This window comes from Stenella coeruleoalba (assembly GCF_951394435.1).
Source record: "Stenella coeruleoalba genome assembly, chromosome: 4".
NCBI lineage: Eukaryota > Metazoa > Chordata > Mammalia > Artiodactyla > Delphinidae > Stenella > Stenella coeruleoalba.
The window spans coordinates 15,055,175-15,069,220 of NC_137149.1; the positions used below are offsets into that span (position 1 = coordinate 15,055,175).

Sequence of the window (14,046 nt, forward strand, 5' to 3'; positions counted from 1 at the left end):
TGTTCTGACCCATGCTTCTATTTTACTCTCAAATATCTCCCATGTTTTCTATGAGGTATTTTCTTATGTTTTTATATGGTTACTGTATTTCATTATTATTTAAAATATATTTATCTTATAGTTTTATCTGAGAGGATTACTAGTTGAAGTACTTGGTGGTCTAATTATGTTGGTGTTATGCCTGCTTACTTTTGCTTATAGTGTTTTATAATTTTGGAATTGTGAGCTTCTTTTTAATATACATTTAGCTGTGGGAATCCTGTGAAGTTCAAAGGAGGATTTGATTTACTTTTACCAGGGACCCATTTTATTGTTGTTTTTTTAGCTTGCAGTGACCCCTATTCAAGCAAATAATGTAAATTTAAATACCTATTGTATGTCGTGGTAGATCCATGAAATAAGGATTTGACTTACTTCTACCAGAGACCCTTTTTTTTTGTTAATTTCTTAGTGTGCAGTGGTCTCTGTTCAAACAAAAAATATAAATTTAAAAATCTATCATATGTCATAGTAGATCCAAGACTAAACATTTCTCTTCCCTGTATGGTTTACATACACACAGTAGATTGGCCTAGCTGAGAAACACTACATTGATAAACTGCACATTATAATAAAAATTACATATTATTTCTTTTTTTTTATAAAAAATGATCTGAAAATTCTGAGTGATACCATGGAAAAAGAAGATTTATAAATAATTAAAGTACTATGAATACTCATTTACCATGCTGAATTAAAATATTTACTTAACAATGGTACACTATAATTTTCAGGGGCAGTTTTACTAATATAATTACAATATTAGGAAAATAATTTCAATGATATATGCCTCCAGGAGCTGAAAATTACAGAAATAATTTAGTGTTTGAAGTGTATAAGTAGCAGAATTTATAATAACATAAATATTTTATTACATTCTTAGTGAATGTGATAATAAAATAATAAATAACATATTTATTATTTTACAGTTCACATAGTGCTTTATAGTAGCAGTTTATCTGATTTTTAGAAAGTCCTAAAAGAGGCATGGCAGATATCATTATACTCATTTTACATATAGGTAAACTTAGCCTCAGCCTAGGTAATTATCTTTCTTTCTAATTCTTGGAGGTGAGATTTGATCCCAGATTAGTTAACACTAAATTCATTACTGTGCTAAAGATACCAGGAATAATTGTTAAAAAACAAAACAAAACAACGAGAAAAAAACCTCAACTTTTTTAATACACTATGAGTTGTATTAACTCTTTTGATTAAATTTAAAAATTTGTGGAAATTATCAAAAATATCTCAAGAATAGAAATGTTATAATCCAGATTTTCATTGAGTTCTTTTTCTTCTGTGTGGGAGTTATACAGTTGTAATTGTAGCTTTTGAAGGATACTAGTGTGTTAAATGTTGAATCTCTGGACACCAGATTTGTCATGTAATAATAAAATGATATATTTCTTTCACTACTAATTCAACAACATCAAATTGTGTAAGATGATCTCAAATCTTGTCACATTGCAGGTTTTCCTTGTTAAATCTAACAATAAACAACTATTGGATGGAGCTAGAGGGTTTCTATTTTTGGTATGTTTCTATCTAGTTGAATATAGCACAATTTTAGCATCTGAGATTTTATTAAGAAAGCATGTATGAGTTAAGCATGGTTTAAGTGCTGTAACCAATAGTGTTTTGTCTCTTGCAAATATGTGATTGATATAATATATATATTTAAATATATATATATAAGAAGTTATAAGTTATAATACATACATCTTTTGCTTTATTTCCTATCTTATAAAATAAAAATATGGTCTGAGGAAGAGATTGTAGATGATGGTATAATATTCTGTCAAAAACGATTTTGATTTGAACTTTGATTTTGTGTATATATATATATATATATATTTTTTTTTACATCTTTATTGGAGTATAATTGCTTTACAATGGTGTGTTAGTTTCTGCTTCATAACAAAGTGAATCAGTTATACATATACATATGTTCCCGTATCTCTTCCCTCTTGCATCTCCCTCCCTCCCACCCTCCCTATCCCACCCCTCCAGACGGTCACAAAGCACCGAGCTGGTCTCCCTGTGCTATGCGGCTGCTTCCCACTAGCTATCTACCTTACGTTTGGTAGTGTATATATGTCCATGCCTCTCTCTTGCTTTGTCACAGCTTACCCTTCCCCCTCCCCATATCCTCAAGTCCATTCTCTAGTAGGTCTGTGTCTTTATTCCTGTCTTACCCCTAGGTTCTTCATGACACTTTTTTCCTTAAATTCCATATATATGTGTTAGCGTACGGTATTTGTCTTTCTCTTTCTGACTTACTTCACTCTGTATGACAGACTCTAGGTCTATCCACCTCATTACAGATAGTTCAATTTCCTTTCTTTTTATAGCTGAGTAATATTCCATTGTATATATGTGCCACATCTTCTTTATCCATTCATCCGATGCTGGACACTTAGGTTGTTTCCATCTCTGGGCTATTGTAAATAGAGCTGCAATGAACATTTTGGTACATGACTCTTTTTGAATTATGGTTTTCTCAGGGTATATGCCCAGTAGTGGGATTGCTGGGTCATATGGTAGTGCTGTTAGTCTATGGGTTGTGTCACATTGGGGCTCTGAGTTCACATTATTTTACTTTTGATATAGTTTAGAAATTGTAGTTGAGGTACAAATGTTTATCAGTAAATGTAAATTATTGTGTAGTATTTATTTAACATGTTGTTTAAATATACATATTTTCCATAATGATATCCATATGTTTCTGTCATTGTCTTTGTAAAAGATTTATTTCGCAAGAGGCTAAAAGTATGTGCTTGCCTATTCACTTATTTGAAATTGTTCATTACAAGTTAATGAACTCCATGAATTCTTCCATTTTTATTACTATTATATGATAAAACTGAAACTATTCAATTGATTTCATGGGTTCAGTATTATCCTGTGTAGTAGTTGGAAATAAAAAATAATTAGAAACACAGGAGTTTAGAAACTTTTCAGTGTCATGCTTTAAATATGTGTATATATTCATATTATCAACAAAAACATTTTATGAGATATCTAGAGGCTATGTGGGAACTATTCAACATCTTAGATCTACAGTTATTTGCTTGTTTATTTTTGTTTGATGTGGACAGCAAAATTTTCCTCCTGTGCTCTGATTTGTATTTTCTTAATTTATGAGACTCCACTTTCTTTCACTAAAGTTATTTATTTTGTCTTTCAAACTACTTTGACTGCAAAGAGTTTATTAAAATATGCAAAATGTATGGGAAAAAAGACAACTAGAAGGTATATAAATACCTTATCTACTTTGGGAAAATATTGAATTTGAATATGATTCAGTGTCACCAACTTTTGGCTACAAAAACTAGAATTAATTGTAAATTAAGCACTTTTTTTTTTTAGTAGAAACTGGTATATATAATAATTAAGTTTTATATTTATATTGTTTTTCATTTAATGAAATAATTAGATGTTACAGTAAGAAGCACATCATGTATTAAATCTAGAGCAACTTCAAGATATCCCACTTATTAATACAAACATGCACTTGTTAAAGAATCACTCGTATTTATACTGTTTTAGTGATAAGGAATTATATACCTCAATAAAATGTAAATCAAATAACTTCCCCTTACCCCTAAAATAATGTCATAATTCAAAACTTTCTCCAAAGATAACCGTGTGTCTAACCTATTCTGGAGGCAGTACCACCATGAAAAAATCTGCCACTATCACAATAGGGCAAGATACAGTCAAGAAAAATATCTTTCCCTGACAATTCATTTTCTTCCCCATGACATAATTTACAAAAGGTTTCCCCAGATCAGTTTTCCCTTAAGGACAAGATCATTTGAAAACACTCAGCATTTTTCACAACAAAAGTATCTGGCAGTGTTTTTTTGTAAAACCCTTGCTTGTTGGAAAAATCTGGGATTCAAAGAGATCAAATTTATCAAGCCAAAGCAGAAAACAGTGTCAGGAGCTCAGCACAACAGTAATAAACAGTCATCTCCTGATGCCACATGTCACAGCTGATGGAGTCCTGCTGATTCATTTCTTTTACCAATCACATAACACTGTGTTTTACAGCAGTGCCTCAGGGCACAGTGAAGGGCTTGGATGTTGAACAATTTTTCTCATTGAGCATCTGTCCTTGAGACTGTCACGCATGTGTTATTGACTTTGTTGTGTAGCATATCCTCAGGCATGCAAAGAGGCATGGAGCATGGAATCAGAGTCAATAAATTTCTATGATTTCATGAGCCTGTATCCAGCCATACTATCTAGCATATGTGAAACTGAGTAGCTAAAATTTCTAAAAATAATAAAAATAGAAAGTTTTAATCAAAAGGTACTTGCTACACAGCAACACACTGTTTTATAATAAATGAAACCAAAGAGTAAGAAGTCAAATAATATTTAAGAAATTCTGTAAATACTTTAAAAATGTTAAAATCCCACATCTATATATACTTAGATATCCCTGTTCCCTTCCTCATCATGTGAATGTCTGTCTCATTCCAGTTTCTTTCATGCTATGTCTCTATTTTTCTCTGATTCTCCCTTGCCAGTTTAGAGGAATACTAGATTTAGTTTCTTTTCATCAAAGAGATCAAAAGTACCTGAAAGTATTCAGAGAGGAGAGTAGTGTATTAAATGATCCCTGAAACACTTTAACTTGCTGAAACAAAGGGAAGCTTTCCTGTGTAATAAAATCACTTGAGAAGTTGAGTATCAGTAGTAAGTATTAGGAAAAAGCATTATTTCTTTACCTTTAATAATTTTCTCACCTCTAGATTTTACATTTAATGATTCCAAGGTGCTGAAGATTTTTCTTATTTTTAAAAATTATTTTTGCAAGTGTCAAGGCTCTACATTATGCAGTAGCAAATATTATTGTGGAAATAAACAATACAAATAGAATTAGCACAAGTGGTCTTTAGATCTAAGGTAGTTCAAGCAAGTTCATACCTAGTAATTATGTTACATGATATAAAACACATGGTTAAAAAACTCAAACATCTTAAAAACACAAAATATACAGATATTTAGAAATACTGGAAAGATTAACTGATTTTTTTAGTTTATTTTAAAATTCAGATCTGTTCCATGTTGCCCAAGACACAGAGTGCAAAATTTTGTTTTCTTCATTAAAGTTTTATTTGAGTTTATATCATGAGAATTTGGTATAAAATATGGCCCTTTTACTGAAATACACAGAAACCACCTCCATAACCTTTTAATATGGATATTTTGGCATGTTCTATTAAAATAAATGTACTAGAAATGCCACATGGGTTTGAACTTTCTTTTGTCAGTGAAACAAAACAGATTTCAGTATGGTTGGAGTAAGAGGGTACCAGCAGAAGAATAGAAAATAGCCACTAAATATGCCAGGTTTCGCTAGAATTACTTTTTTCTAAAAACCCACACAAGAAGAGGGTAGCATCAGCAAGATGGCAGGATAGAGAGCCCAGACTTCATCTCCCCACAGAACACAATTAAATAGCTATCCCTGAATGAAAATAGCTCTGCAAAAGCTCAGAAGTCCAGTTAAGTAGCTGCAGCAAAACGGTGGAGAAGAAAGAACAACAACAACAGCAAAAACCCATGAGAATAACCATACAAAAATAGTAGGAAGAGCATTTTGCTTGCATCATCATATTCCCCCAGGCTGACACAGCTCACCACCACAAGTTCCCTCACAGGGGAAAAGGAGGGCAGGATGAATGATCAGCTTCTTTAGCCTTTTGGAGCACTGCCTTAGGATCTGCATTGATTTTACCCCACCCAGATTGTTGGGGAAATTGGCATAGCTGAGGTGTCTGGAGACTGATAGAAACAGAAGAAGGATGGAGGTTATCAGTATTGGCCATGCAGTAGGTGCAACCATGGTCACCAGTGGCCTGCTCTACAGAGGACCCTAGCAGCCTTTGCCACTGAGAACCTCAATAGCCCTTGTGACATGGACACCCAGCAGTTTTTACCACCAGTGATCCTGCAGTGTTCACTGTTGTGGATCCCAGCATCCTACTGTGCAGAGAATCCCAGTAGCTTTTGTCAATGAGTAAACCAACAGCCATTGCAGCCACAATGGATCGTTGCAGTTTCACCCATGAGGGTCCCACGGTTTTTGCCTTTGGAGAATCCAGCTGCCTGAGCTGCCACCCTCCTGGAACCAGTCCAGCTACTGCCACTGTGGATGCCCTGTTTCTGGAACACAGTGTGGTCAGCACATGTGTATCACAACCTGCCTCAGCCCCTGCCACTAGCCCTGGCTCCCACAGCTGTGTTTGCGCCCATGGCCAACTGTTGCAACAATATGTGCACACAAAGCTCTGGCCCTAGTACTTGTTCCCATCATTGCATACATGCCCACAGCTGGCCTTAGCAGCCACACACATGCATTCCACTTGCCCCAGCTCCTGTTGCTTACTCAGATGTGTTCACCACTGGACCCAAATGGGTTGGTGAGGACCCTAATGCCCCTCACAGCCATTTGGAACCCCCCATAACTTTTGCTGCCAAGGACCACACAGTTGCTGACATTGCAGACCATAGCAACCTGAGCCACCATATCACTATGACCCTAAGACCTGGAGACCACATGCCCCATATTTAGACACCTGCATGCCACTAGACATAGTGCTTTAGCATGCTCCTGTTTGCTCCTCTAGTCAGTGTCTCTGTAGCTATCTCCCTACAGGTGAAGGTCTATCCTTACTTAAACCAGCCTGTAACATCTGGGAGAGGTGATTGCTTCTTGAAGACACCAATGCAAGCATACAAGGAACATGATAAATTAGGGAAACATGATACCACCAAAGGAACACAATAAGCTTCCAGTAACCAGTGCCAAAGAAAATGAGATCCATGAGTTGCCTGACAAAGAATTCAAAATAATTGTTCTAAAGGAGCTCAGTAAGCTACAAGAGAACATACATAAGCAATTTACTTAAGTCAAGAAAACAATACAAGAACAAACTGAGAAATTCAACAAAGAGATAGAATATATAAAGAAAAGAATCAAACAGAAATTCTGGAGCAGAAAAATACAATGCCTGAACTCATAATGCAACAGAGAGCTTCAGTAGCAGACTTGATCAAGCAGAAGAATCAGTAAAGTCAAATATAGGAAATTTAAAATTGTCCAGGAGAAAAAGAACGAAACTGAGCAAGGAAAGCCTAAAGGCTTTATGGTATACAATCAACGAACCAATAGATATGTAATGGGAGTTCTAGAAAGAGAAGAGAGAGAGAAAGGGACAGAAAGCTTATTTTAAAAAATAAGAAACAAAAAATTTCCCAAATCTGGGGGGAAGAATAGATATCCTGACTCAGGAAACCTATAGGATCCTGACTAGGTTGAACATGAAGAGATCTACACCAAGACACACTATAAATAAACTGTCAAAAGTGAAAGAATTTTGAAAGCAGCAAGAGAAAAGCAAATTGCTATTGAAGAGGGACCCCTCTCCATAAGACTATCAATGGATTTCTCAATATAAACCTTGCAGGCCAGGAGAGAGTGGGATGATATATTCAAAGTACTGAAAGAAAAAATTTGTCAACAAATTAGTACTATACTCTTCAAAGATATTCTTTTAAAATGAAAGGAGGTAAAGTATTTCCCATACAAAAACAGAGGGAGTCTGTCACCATCAGACTTGCCTTATAAGAAATATGAGTTCTTCAAGTGGACTAGAAGACACACTGAACAGCAATGTGAAAGCATATGAAAGTATAAATCTCACCACTAAAGGTAAAAATATTGTCAAATACAGAATAATATAACACTGTAATGTTGTGTACAAATTACCTTTATCTCTAGTATAAAAGTTAAAACATAAAACCTTAAAAATATCTAAAATCACAAAAATTTGCTTACAGGTGCATAATACACAAAGAAGTAAACTCTGACTTTAAGAACACATATAAGAGAGTGTATGTGAAGTTAGTAAAAGTAGAGTTTTTGTATGTAATTAAACTGAGGTTGTTGTCAAATTAAAATAGATGTTTATAATTTTACAAGATTTATACTAGTCTCAAGTAACCATAAAGGCAAAAAACATAGTACATACACAAAAGATAAAGAGAAAGGAATCAAACCAAATAACAAAAAATCATCAAATAACAAAGTAAGACAGCAAAAGAGGAAGAGAGGAATAAAAGAATATAGAACAGGTAAAATAATGAACAAAATGGCAATAGTAAGTCCTCACTTATCAACAATCACTTTAAATGTAAGTGGATTAAATATCCCAATCAAAAGGCATCAGGAGACTGAATGAATAATAAAAACAATCCATTGAAAAGTCATCCACAAGATACTCACTTTAGATATAACGGTACACATAGTCTGAAAGTGAGGGGATGGAAAAGATATTCCATGAAAATGATAATAAAGAAAAGAGTAGAGTTGGCTATACTTATATTAGACAAAATAGACTTTAAATCAAAACTGTCACGAGAGACAAGTCATTATATAAAGATAAAAGGGTTATTTCAATAGGAAGACATAATAATTAAAAATAAGATCCAGGAATCCCACTTCTGAATATATCCAAAGAAATTTAAAACAGCAGTGTGAAGAGGTATCTGCACTCCTATGTTCATTCTAGCATTATACACAATAACCAAGATATAGAAACAACCTAAAAATGCTCTTTGACAGATCAAAGGATAAAGAAGATGTGCTATATATATACACACACACACACACACACACACAATGGAATATTATCCAGTATTAACAAAAGAAGGAAATCCTGCCATTTGTGACAACATGGATGAACCTGGCAGACATTATGCTGAGTGAAATAAGCCAGACACAGAAAGACAAATACTTCATGATGTCACTTATATATGGAATCTAAAATAGTTGAACTCATAAAAGCAGAGAGTATAATAGTGGTTGACAGGGCTGAGGGCTGAGAAGAAAGGGATGTTGGTCAAAGGATACAAAAGTTTAGTTATATGGGATGAGTAAGTTCTGAAGGTCTAATATACAACGTGGTGACAACAGCTAACAATATTGCTGTACTTGAAATTTGCTAAAAGATCTTAAATATTCTTAACACACACACACACACACACACACTCAAATGGTAACTATGTAGAGAGGATAGATATTTTAATTATCTGGATTGTGGTAATCATTTCACAATATAGCTATGTAAAACCATCAAGTTGTACAATTTAAATATATATAATTTTTAAATGTCAATGATAATAAATTTCTTAAAAACCTAAAACCCATAGAAATACACTCTCTATATCTAAAATATTTTAGATTTAATATATAATTTGAATATTTATGGAAGAAACATTTTATTCTAATCTAAAGTTCTTTATTTGTGTTCATAAAACACTGGATCAATTAATAAGCAGGTAATTATTTGTGGGATGTTGTTTGAAATTCAGTGCGTTGTGTATTGAATTGCACACAAGCATATAAGAACATTTTAAAAAGACTTGTTCAAGAAATAGAGTTAAATAACCATTCAAAACATTAGCTAAATAATTGTCTAAATGGACGGTGCAAGTGCATCTCATGGGAGGGTGGCGTTCCACATCAAGTGGGCTGAAACAGTCTGGGAGGATTCTTGTTGCATGTAGGTATTGAATTAACATATTGCAATTGAAAGAGAAGTGAGTATGTATCTTCAGAGGACAGAGAGAAGGCCAGTGGGCTGGGGTAAAGAATAGGTTAGTATTCAGAAATCAGGTTGGTTAGATTAAATGGTGTTAGGCTGTGGAGACTTTTTTTCTTTTTTTTTTTTTTACTTTATTGAAAATTACATTTACAAAAGTAGGGAGAAGGGATTCATTATCAGCATAGGGCCAATCTTGCTACCCCAACTATAACTCCTGGATTATTTTGAAGCAAATCTGAGCCATCATATAATTTCAAATATAAATAATCCAGTAAGTATCTCTAAGAGATAAGTGTTCTTCATACTTAAAAATAATCATACCATAATACTATTATCACATCTAAAAATAGTAATATCAAATATCCAGTCAGTGCTGTGAACAATGTTAATGTAGAATTTAGATTCAAAATTTATCATGTAGGCACTTTTGTAATGCTGGGGAGCAACACTATAAGGAGAATATTTCCAGATGGTTAATCAGGAAAAGTGACATAACAAAAATAATATCTGGAGACATATGGGCTTTCTAAGAAATGGTTGCAATAATTCTTTGCTTCAGTTCTGTCCTATATACACAAAACATGCTAAACACAGAGCAGAAAATGTAATTGTGGATATTCACAAATGTACAGTATTAGCTGAGCATCTACTATATGTCAAGCACAATTTTCTGTGATGGAAAAATATATACGTTATGGAATGAGACAGAAATAACACTTGTTCTTTTATATCTTGCATTCTGGAGGTGTGAGACATAATATATAACAAACAAATAAATGATCAACATATTTGAAATAGAAAAAGTGCTACAAATAAAATTAAACATAAGTTAATGATAAAGAGTGACTAGTGGAAGATGCAGATAGCTATTTTAGAATGACTGACTACAGTGGGATACTCTGAGATGGTGACATCTTAGCTGAGACCTGAGTAGTAAGGAGAGACCAGCCTTCAAAGATCCAAAGACCTTCCTAAGTCAAGTGCTATGGGCTTGCCTAGAGAGAACAACAAATAGAAAATCAGTGAGACAGAAATGATCTTGGCTTGTTCAGTGAGGATATGCGATAGGTGAGGGAAGAGTGGCAGGACAAGATGATGTATGGCCTTGTAAATATCTGGATTTCATTTACTGTGCAATGGAATGATATTGGAAGGTTTTGTAAGTAACATGAACTGAGATTTAAAAAAATATATATATATCATATATATCATTTATATATGTATATAAATGATAACACTGACTGTGGTAGGAAAAATTAAGTGTGGGAGGAATTGAATGACAGTGGAGTTTGGGAGACTAGTAACAAAACTTCATCCTTCTACAGGACTATTTCTACTTAAAACAATGGAACTAAACCAGCTAAGATCAATCAGTCTTTTCATTTTAGCAATCTCTGAGGTTATAATATTTCTGTGAATGAATCAGTGATGATGAATATGACTGAAAAAATAAATGATTAGGACTACATTTCTATGTACGGATTTTCTACAAATTAAAAAGTATATGTACATAAAAGAAAAAACATTTTTTTACTTATGATGTGTTGATGTTTACATTATCACGTGTTGATATTTTCTGTTTGCATTATGCAATCTGATTATACTGCGATAAAAATGAAACAATAACTAAAGAATAGCTAAAATAAACCCTCAGATCAAGAAACAAAAACAAACAATGAACATTCCAAAATAGCCTGTTGATTTACTTCGAATGGAATGTCAATAAAAATACTACATATAAAATTTTGTGAACTACATTTAAAGCAGTACTTACAGGGAAAACTTAGCTTTAAAAATACTTTTTTTTAAGAAATAGGAGACAATTAAAATGGTTGTAAAAGCAATTAAAGCATTCTATTTAAGAATTTGGAAATATAAGAACAGAGTATATAAAAGATATAAGAAAAATAAAAGTTTTAGATTTTTTTTAAAAGTTGAAACAATTTAAAATAAATAAAATGAACTCTTGGAAAAGATAACTGGAAGAGAGAACTCTTTGGAAAGGTCATTCAGTTGAAAAGGGAGATAATAAAATCAAAGTATGAATTTAATAATACAATAACTAAAAACATGTGTCTTAAAATATAAGAAGACTATGACAAATCTCTGTCCCAAAATTTGAAACCTAGATTAAGTGGATGGATTTTTTTAAATAAATATTAAAAAATCTAAAAATAAAATTGATAATTTAATGAATTAAAATATAATCAAATATTTAACACATGTCTAACTCATTTAATAAGTGAGTTCTAACAATCTTTTAAAGGGTAGCTAATATTCATCCTTTTCATTATGTTCCTGAAAATAGAATAGCAATGAAAGTTGTAGACTGTGTCTTAGAAGGCTGGTAAAATCTTGATTCTAAGGGCAAATAAAGACAACATAAAACAATTGTAGGCAATGTCACTGAATAAAAATTCTTAAAGAACTCTTTCAAAAAGACACATGTACTACCCCCAGTGTTCATTGCAGCACTATTTACAATAGCCAGGACATGCAAACAATTTAATGTCCATTGACAGATGAATGGATAAAGAAGATGTACTACAAATATATAATGGAATATTACTCAGCCATAAAAAGAAATGAAATTGGGTCATTTGTAGAGATGTGGATGGACCTAGAGTCTGTCACACAGAGTGAAGTAAGTCAGAAAGAGAAAAATAAATACTGTATATTAACGCATATATGTGGAATCTAGGAAAATGGTACAGATGAACCTATTTGCAGGGCAGGAATAGAAACACAGATGTAAAAAATGGACATGTGGACACAGAGGAGGAAGGGGAGGGTGGGATGAATTGGGAAATTAGGTTGATGTAAATACACTACCGTGTGTAAAATAGCTAGCTAGTGGGAACCTGCTGTATAGCACAGGGAGCTCAGCTCTGTGCTCTGTGATGACCTAGATGGGTGGGATAGTGGGGGGAGGGAGGTTCAAGAAGGAGGATGTATGTATACCTATAGCCGATTCACTTCACTATACAGCAGAAACTAACACAACATTGTAAAGCAATTATACTCCAATTAAGAAAGAAGAAATATTAAACTTTTTACAAAAAAATTCATCATTAAATAGTTTATTTCAGGAATGCAATGATTGTTTAACATTATAAAACTTATCAATACAAAATAACACATTAATGACTAATAGAAAAAAGATTGCTACAAATAGAAGTCTTGAATTTGATTCATTCTACATACTGGAAAACTATCACATACCTCACAGTGGTCAAAGAAGCTTTAGATGAATTTCATTTAATATCCAGAAATAATAAAAAGATGCCTGATATTACTGTTGTTCAAAATAGTACTGAAGATTCAGGTCAGAGTAGTTCATTCATTCATTTGTTCAACAAGTATTTATTGAGCACCTTCTATGTTCTAGATAATGTTCTAGGGTCTGAGATACTGCAGTGAATGAAACTTAAAAAAAAAAAACTGGTGCTCATGGGGCTTACATTCTACTAACAAGAAATAAACATTAAATTGGTAGGTAAATTATATAGTATATTAGAATGTGGTTAAGCACTGTGAAGAAAACATGACAGGGAGGGGAAGATAGGAAGTGCAAGAAGTGAAGTGTTTGGATTGGCTGCAGTTTTAAAACAGAACAATCAGGAAAAGCCTTACTACAATGTGATTATAAACAAAGATGGAAGGAATTGAGAAAGTGAGTGATATAGATAGGTGGAGAGGAGCATACCATACACAGAAAATGCAAATGTAAAGGCCCTGGAGCTGGTGCATTTGAGGAATAATAAAGGGGTTGTTGCTGTGGCTGGAGCTGTGAATGAACCAAGGAAAGAGTGGCAGGAAATGAGTTCAGAGAAGAAAACGAAGGCCTGATCACCAAATGACATGGGAAAATATGAGAAAAAAATGCTTTTTTTTCCTTAACAGGACCATTTAGGTTCTTAATTGAGAACAAACTGGTTATTATGGAGACAATTAGGGAGCTAATTACATAATCTTGGAATGAGGTAATGGTGGCTTACATGAGGGTGATAGGTATGACTGTGGTAGGAGGTGGTCAGATTTTGAATATATTTGGGAGACAGAGTTAAAAGAATTTGCTGATGGATTGGATGTGGGGTTTGAGAAAAAGAGGAGTCCAGAAAATTGTCAGATATTTTTGTCTAAGTAACTGAATTAATGGCATTACTATTCACTGAGGAGAAGCAGGTGTATGGGGAAGAAAGATAGGAATTTGAGTTTGGAGTTAAGTTTGATATGCCTATTAAGCATCTAAGGAGATGCTAAGTAAACTGTTGGATATAAGGGTCTTATTTCTAATGAGAGACTTATATTGGAGAGCAAACTTTAGAACTCATTAGCACAAAGACAGGTTTTAAATGTATGCTAGATGAGTTCACCAAAG

The 14,046-nt window shown here is 33.4% G+C and overlaps 1 protein-coding gene across 2 annotated transcripts in view; it reads left to right on the top strand.

The window, feature by feature from the left end:
* Positions 1-14,046, top strand: part of LOC307185613 (uncharacterized protein) — a 913,805-nt gene that overhangs the window by 593,398 nt on the left and 306,361 nt on the right. The window contains exon 4 of one of the 2 annotated variants that reach the window (XR_013828108.1): positions 1,513-1,620. The exons of the other annotated variant lie outside the window; for it this stretch is intronic. The gene's annotated coding sequence lies outside the window, so the exon portion shown is untranslated. Of the gene's footprint in view, positions 1-1,512; positions 1,621-14,046 lie in introns of those variants that run through there. 2 annotated transcript variants of the gene reach the window in all.